The sequence below is a fragment of the Triticum dicoccoides genome, chromosome 7B (assembly GCF_002162155.2).
Source record: "Triticum dicoccoides isolate Atlit2015 ecotype Zavitan chromosome 7B, WEW_v2.0, whole genome shotgun sequence".
Taxonomy (NCBI): Eukaryota; Viridiplantae; Streptophyta; class Magnoliopsida; order Poales; family Poaceae; genus Triticum; species Triticum dicoccoides.
In genome coordinates, this window is record NC_041393.1 from 576793147 (window position 1) to 576800562 (window position 7416).

Here is a 7416-nt window from a genome sequence, read left to right on the forward strand (position 1 = left end):
GAAGTCTCTCTGAAAAAAACATAAAATAGGCAAACGTGAGTACAAATGTACCCAGCAAGACTTACATCAGATCTATCTACATATGCATCATTATCAACAATGGGGGTGGTGGAGTTTAACTGCAGCAAGCCAGCTTTGACTCGGTGGCTATCCTGAACTACGACGGCAAGCAACTCTTTTGAGGTGGCGCACACGAGTCCACATATTCACCATATCAATACACCACTATGGATCCGCTCTCGTCTCCCTACGAGAACGCCATCCATAGCACTCACGCTTATCTTGCGTATTTTAGAGTATCCACTTTCACTTGTCTATGAACTATGCAAGGGGTCCAAGTTTCCATATCCGAGGAATCCGGCTATTCGAATAGATGATGTTAACCCTGCAGGGGTGTACTTCTTCACACACGCTTTCGCCACTTATCGCCCTGTACACGTCATGTACCTCGGCAACCTTCAAGCGGAAGCCGGGCGAGGGAGTCAACCACGACCTGACTAACCGAACAAGTCTCTAGTCCAGGTTTATCGCCTATTCGGGTTCCATCCGCAAGGAAATCCGGCCGGGGTGTCGCTCACGGCCCCAAACGATGTGAGCAGGGTTCCCAAGCCCACCATCCGGGTGCCACTTGGTACACCGTGCCACTGTGCCTACTCTGTCCCAAGCCCACCTGTACCGGGTGCCACTTGGTAGACTACTAACACTACCTACAAACACCAGAAACTAGTTGCAACTCCTGGACAGAGATCATGTTGATTAATAAGTCGAGAGAGCTTGGAGCGCCCGGAGCCCAATGTGTGGTAGTAACTGATCATGGATCACAAACACAGAACTCAGTTCCTGAGGAAGGCTGCAATGAGACAACCCACCATGTACTCCTACATGGCCTCTCACCGCTACCTTTACCAAATCGTGTTCACACACTTAGCTCACACACAGTAGGACATGTTCACACGCCTCTGATTCATCCCCGATGAATCAGACCTGACTCAACTCTAAGCAGTAGCAGGCATGACAAACAAGCATAAATGAGTAGGCACATCAGGGCTCAAACAACTCCTACTCATGCTAGTGGGTTTCATCTATTTACTGTGGCAATGACAGGTCATGCAAAGGATAAAGGGGTTCAGCTACCGCAGCAAGTAACAATTATATCGTTGTTGTCCTAATGCAGTAAAAGAGAGCAGGAGCGAGAGAGTGGGATTTTATCGGAATGAACAAGGGGGTTTTGCTTGCCTGGCACTTCTGAAGATAACATTGAGTCTTCATCAGTGTCAACGATCACATCATCGGTACAGCGTCTACCGAGGGGGAACAACACCGGCAAACACAGAAGAAACACGATCAATGCAATGCACAATATGATGCATGCTATGACATGGCAATATGAATGTGTTTTGGGCTAATGCACCTAGCTATGATTTAAATGAAGTTGGTTTGAATACATGATTCAAATTCCAACTCCATATATGATTATTTAAATGCCCTTTATTTGATTTGTCCAAAACAGAGGACAAACATTGTTCAAACATGCATGAAAATGGTACAGATGGATTCCTTGAATTTTTCTGATAATTTTTCATATATAAATTATTTAATTTGGAGTTAAGGTTGAATTTCTATGAATTTTAGAAGTTTATACAATTTTCTGGAATTTCCTGATTATTTATAAAATAAACTAAATTCCAGAAAAGGAATATTGCATCAGCATGGCGTAAGGCTGAGGTCAGCAGGTCAACTGGGTCGCCCAGAGTTAAACCTGACGTGTGGGGCCCACACGTCAGTGACACGGGTTAAACAGGGGGGTTTAGTTTAGTTTAATTAAAGATTAGGGGCACTAGGGCCCACATGTCAGTGTCAGGGGGTTAGATTAGGTGGTGATTAGCTTAAGCTAATCACCTGATGGCGGGGTCCACCTGTCATGGACCCAGGGGAGGTCAAACCCCTGGTCAGTAGGGTCAATCCCGCCGGCGTTGAGTCGCCGGCGAGGCCGAGGCGGCGGAGGCCTTCGGGTTTCTTGCTCCGGCGACCAAACGGACGGAGGAGGGGCTCTACGGATAGCTGGAAGAGCGCCGCGTCTTCCTGTGGAGTCGGTTGGGGTCGGGGCGGCCGGAATCGGCGCCGGCGACGACCTAGGTGGCCGCCGGAGTTCAGGCGACCACGGGTTTGATGCTGCAGAGAGCAAGCGGGCTAGTTTTTGCGCTAGGCATGCTCTACGGGAAACTACGAATGCGCAGGGCTCGCCGGGGTGACCAAATGGTCACCGGAGCTACGCCGGCGGCGAGCTCGGCGGAGGTGAGCTTCGGCCATGGCGGAATCGGTGCTAGAGGACGCGCTAGAGGAAGGGCACAAGGGGAAAATGGAGAGGAGCTCACGTAGGGACTAGCAGAGTCGACGACGAGGTCGGGGAAGCTCTGGACGACGCGAATTTACGGCGGCGATCTCCGGGCACCGGAGATGAAGACGACGACGCTCCGGTCGACTGGGGCCTCCTCTGGTCGCGTGCGTCGGTGTGCAGCTCCATGGGGTCGGGACGGAGCTCAGGGATGCGAGGAGGGAGCGAGGGGGTGGCTGTGGCCGCGGCGAACGGCGTCGGTGGCGACGAGCTCCGCTCGGGCAGAGAGGGAGAGAGAGCAGAGGAGAGGATGAGGCGAGGGAGAGAGTGAGAGAGAGCCAGGGGCTGCGTGGCGCTCCGTGGCGTCGTCTAGGAGGGGCCGGGGAAGCAGGAGGTGGCCGGAGAAGCAGGAGGTGGCCGGGGCGCGTGGCCGCGCGCGCCGGGCGCGTGCCCGTCCTCTTGGCAAAGGAGGAAGGCGACAGGGGGGTAGCGGTGGCGGGCTGGGCCGGCCAGCTGCAGTGCTGGGCCGGTTTGGATACCAGGTGAGCGCCAGGTAGGCTTTTCTCTCCTCTGTTTTATTTTTTTTCTTCTGTTTTGTTTTATTTAATATCTTTTGCCATTGTTTTGAATTTAAACAAATTCAAACAATGCCAAAAACTCCTCTGAATATTTTTATTTTGCTAGATGGACTTCCCAAAAGCTCATAAAATATTTCAGGGGTATTTGAAATTATATTCTAATTATATGAATATAATTCAAATTCAAATAGCTAATGATTTAAATTCAAAGTCCCAAAAATAAATCCTTAAAAATGTTCAATATTTTGGTTGGGGCCAGAACCCTTGCCAAAAATTATCAAACATTTAAGAAGAACATTTTGGAACAATGAATGAGATTTTAGGGTTTTTGCCCTTCTTTTATTTAGGATTTTGAGGCTTCCAATTTTCCTCAGTTCAAGTTTCAAAAATTTAAACATGATGAACAGATGGAAGCAAGCCTAGGTCAGGCCAGAACTAGGGATGTGACAACTCACCCCCACTAAACAAGAATCTCGTCTCGAGATTCAAGCGTAGGGTAAGATGAAGGGGAAACGCAAACTAGTATAATCTTCACGATCCAGGGTGCACTTCATAAGAGCATTGATTCGATCACCATCATTGTCTTGATGTCTTGCTTCGAGAACTTCAGCTAATCATGACAAGAAGAGGAAAGGGAAACTCTAGAAGGATCGAACTTCTTGAAGGTCAAACAACTCACGGAATGAGACATAGAACCATCTCTCGGGTTGAGACACGAGATACACATCAAGAGGGGTGGAAAGAAACGGATGACGAAGGTTCACTAGGTGGACAACAATTCCACACTTAAAAAGGTGGTAAACGATTGTCAACGTAGCGAGGAGTTGAGTTGCCATGATACCACAACGAGGCACCTTAGGGATGGTGACTCGTAGATATATCCCTTAAGTGGCAAAAAGAATCACCTTTGATTCAGAGATCATTGAAACTCTTTAAACCAGCCTAAGGCAATTCTCGAGCGATCGTTTGGAGAGGGTCGGTAGAATGGCATACTCGGACTTGGATGATGTGGATTACCTTGTTGAAGACAACGTAATGGATGAATTTGCTTACCACCGGAAATGGAAGAGACCCATGGTAGAATGGCACATGGGCGGTGCAAGCTGGGAACAAAATGCAAATGCTGGGAATGATTCTGGTAACTGGGGAAGAACCCAACAATAGAGAGTGAACTCACTGTTTGAAAAGGTCATAGCATTGCCGAGGGAACTGAGAGGAATCCCAGTTAGTGCCGATGACAACACGTAGCGCTTGTGCGTGCTCTCAAGAACTTGAGCATTTCCACAATCATCAAGGTTTTATCAACATCCGTGTCAAGGGTGCTGACAACACAACATACTATCGTGATGGCTAATGATGGATGATGCAGATGCAAAGGAAGATAACACCTTCTCAGATTTCACCTTAGCGAGGCCAAGGAAATAAAATCTGGATGATCGACCGAGAGACATTTAGCACTCCGCTTCTAATGTTCTCCTTAATGTGCTAGTGTAACCCATTCATAGAAATGGTCTGGTATCTAGAACATCAAGTAAAGGTCGGACTTCGGAAACACAAAAATCATAAGGCACAACTAGGGAGGTAAATCCTACGAAATCCTTATGGGGAGGTGGCCAACTTCTTCAATCAAGATACTATAATAATAGGTCTTTCGGCTGGGTGGTGCTGGCCACGACATCCACTTTACCAGTTATCGAGAGACCAATATTATAGTTCTTGGAAAATTCTCCAACCATCATATCTGCCTGAGATTCAGATCTGGTTGGTGTCAGAACAATCCAGACTCATCGTGTCTAGGAAGAAAAATGAAAGTTTGCAACACAATTCGACGAGATAACGTTGCGAGATTCTCGGGAAATGAACTACGATAGCAAGCTCCAAACATGAGCTGGTTCTGCTACACACATGTGAACACGCCGTCCCAGAAAAACATGATCACATGGTAGTCTTACAATAAAACACTACCGAGTTCTGGTAGGGAACCATCACCGGGGATATCAAAGTTCTTGATTAAGCCCGAGTTAGCTCTTAAAAAGAACTCCTTCTCCTAGAACAAACCAGTCAGTGGCTTGTGGTGCTGCGGAACACACATGGAGTGGAGGTAATTAATCTACCAAACCATAGTATACTTTGCACATGCATGACTGACTTGGGACGATTCCAGAGGAAACAAAACAAACCTTTCTCAAACCCGCGGCGGCAACTTACATCAAATGCACGTGAATCAAAGAAAGTCACTTCTTTCATCCAGCATATACTTCATGAACGGGGCATGAAGAAAATGCCTATAAAAGTTTCCAACACTAGGTTGATGTTCAACATGAATCATGGGGGAGACAAAATGCTGCTGATGGCTCAACAGTAACTCATCGGAATTTCCATATCACTGGACTTCCGCCATCATGTGAACAAGGTGATAGTATTGGTCAGACCCAAAGAATATAATGGTGTATGCTCGAGGAAAAACCACGAGTAAAACAACATTACAAACATCATTGGTACTGATTTGATTTGACGATAGCCCGCACTCAAATCAAAGGATTGATGAGACAATAGGTCCAGCAACTGATCACAGGGACCAATCGATGAAGATATCATCTTTCTTCAACACACACTACACAAGAATATCCCTTTGGAACGAACTAAGTCGGGCAAGCTTCCATCTTCCAACTCTCCAAGTTGTTGTTCAGCTTAGCCAACTAGCTCAGGGGTATCCCACACAGATTCTTGGAGAAGGGGTGGTTTACAGGATAAACCAACTTGATCACGAGCTCAACATAACAGTCAGGTGACAACCTGGTAATACTTCCGAGAAGATATACGGAAAATCACGAACCACCGATATGTTACTAAGCTCGAGAACAATCTCGCTTTTGAGGGCAAGACGATTTGATCAAATGAGTGAGGACTTGACAAGATCCTAACTCATCAATCGAAGGGTGCACCGAAATAAGGACTAGGTAGCACAATCAGTCTTAGAATGATGATTCAAAAACCAACACGCTAAGAATGAAATTATTGCCCTTTAACTACCAAGCAACAGGGTTGCTAGGATTATTGATTTCACACATCATGATTCACTTGTCGGCATTCCGGTTACAATAACATAGGAACCAAGGAATGAACAATGATGGCAAGAAGTATCACTGTACCAAGAGTTCATAGGATGGTGTGCAATTCCTACAATAATCCCGATATAAAAGATGGTAATACTCCAAGGTAGAACAGAGCAAAAGCTGGATTGGCATTTTGATCTGCGGAGTACAATTCTTTTGACCCAATCCTAGATATGGATGAGGTACTGGAGTTTGTTTCTCCTAGTCATTCCGGAATAGAATGGCTTGACGGACCACAAGAGTAATAGGTATCGATGAACGATTGCACGCATACTCTTGACTATCAATTGATAAACAAGGGTCAGAAGACAACTAAAGAGGGACAACCCAAAGGAACATATGTTTTTCTGAGTTGTGGATGCATAGATTAGTATGTCGAGCAGAGCTCAACATGTTTCTTCTGGATAACCTATGCAGAAAGGTTGAACTGGCAGAGTCACAATGTAGAATGGAGAACCCATCGAGAGCACTCCTGTTGTGATCTTTTGATCCAACAAACTTCTGCCGTAAGTGGTTCATGGTATTTGGAAGAAGGATATACCACGGACCTCGAGGACTAATGCAAAGGTTACTAATAACCTAAAGGAACGAGCAAAACTATCAACATGAAGCAAGTAGGGTGAATCTCGGGTTCAAAACCCAGGAATAGAATACCTACTAACTAAATGGCATCACGGGATGCTTTCGATAATGATGGCCAGAATCATCACACTGGGATCACAAAACATGGCTAGACTACTAGATGATCCCCTAAGACACCTAGGGTCATAATAAAACTCCAACATATATGTCAAGGCAATAGAGTACCTAAACTCACTGGTTAGTGTGCTTATTCTGACCAAAAGGACATCGGGAACGGGAAGAAGGGATTTGCAAATGCATCAGACTGTTTAGAAACCTGGGATGACTCGGACAGCATAACGACTGTAAATGCTCGAAAAGATTTGAGACAATCACAAAAATGGTGGCATAACCACTCAGAAGCACAATATCAAGGTTTCGAGATCAATAATTAACATACAGAAGTAATAGGAACTGAGACGAGGCTTAAGTCCAACAATCTTATAAGTCTACTGATTAGTAACACGTGATCCTGATAGAAAGAAGAGAAGGCCTAGTTCTTAACCCCGTAGGAAAGATAAGATGACTCAGATCAGAAGGGCATGAGGTAAAGGAGTAAAAAGAGCCTTACATTCCATCCCACAATCAATTCCCTTATATAACTAAAGAATTTCTAGACTCACTTCGACCAGTTTGGCTTGGAATCCTACAGGCAGTCAAGCTCTGATACCAAAGCTGTCAGGACCCCGATCCTAAGTCACACCGATCTAGCATGTAACACATCATATCACTTTGCGGCCTCACGCACGGTATTCCCACGGGTGCC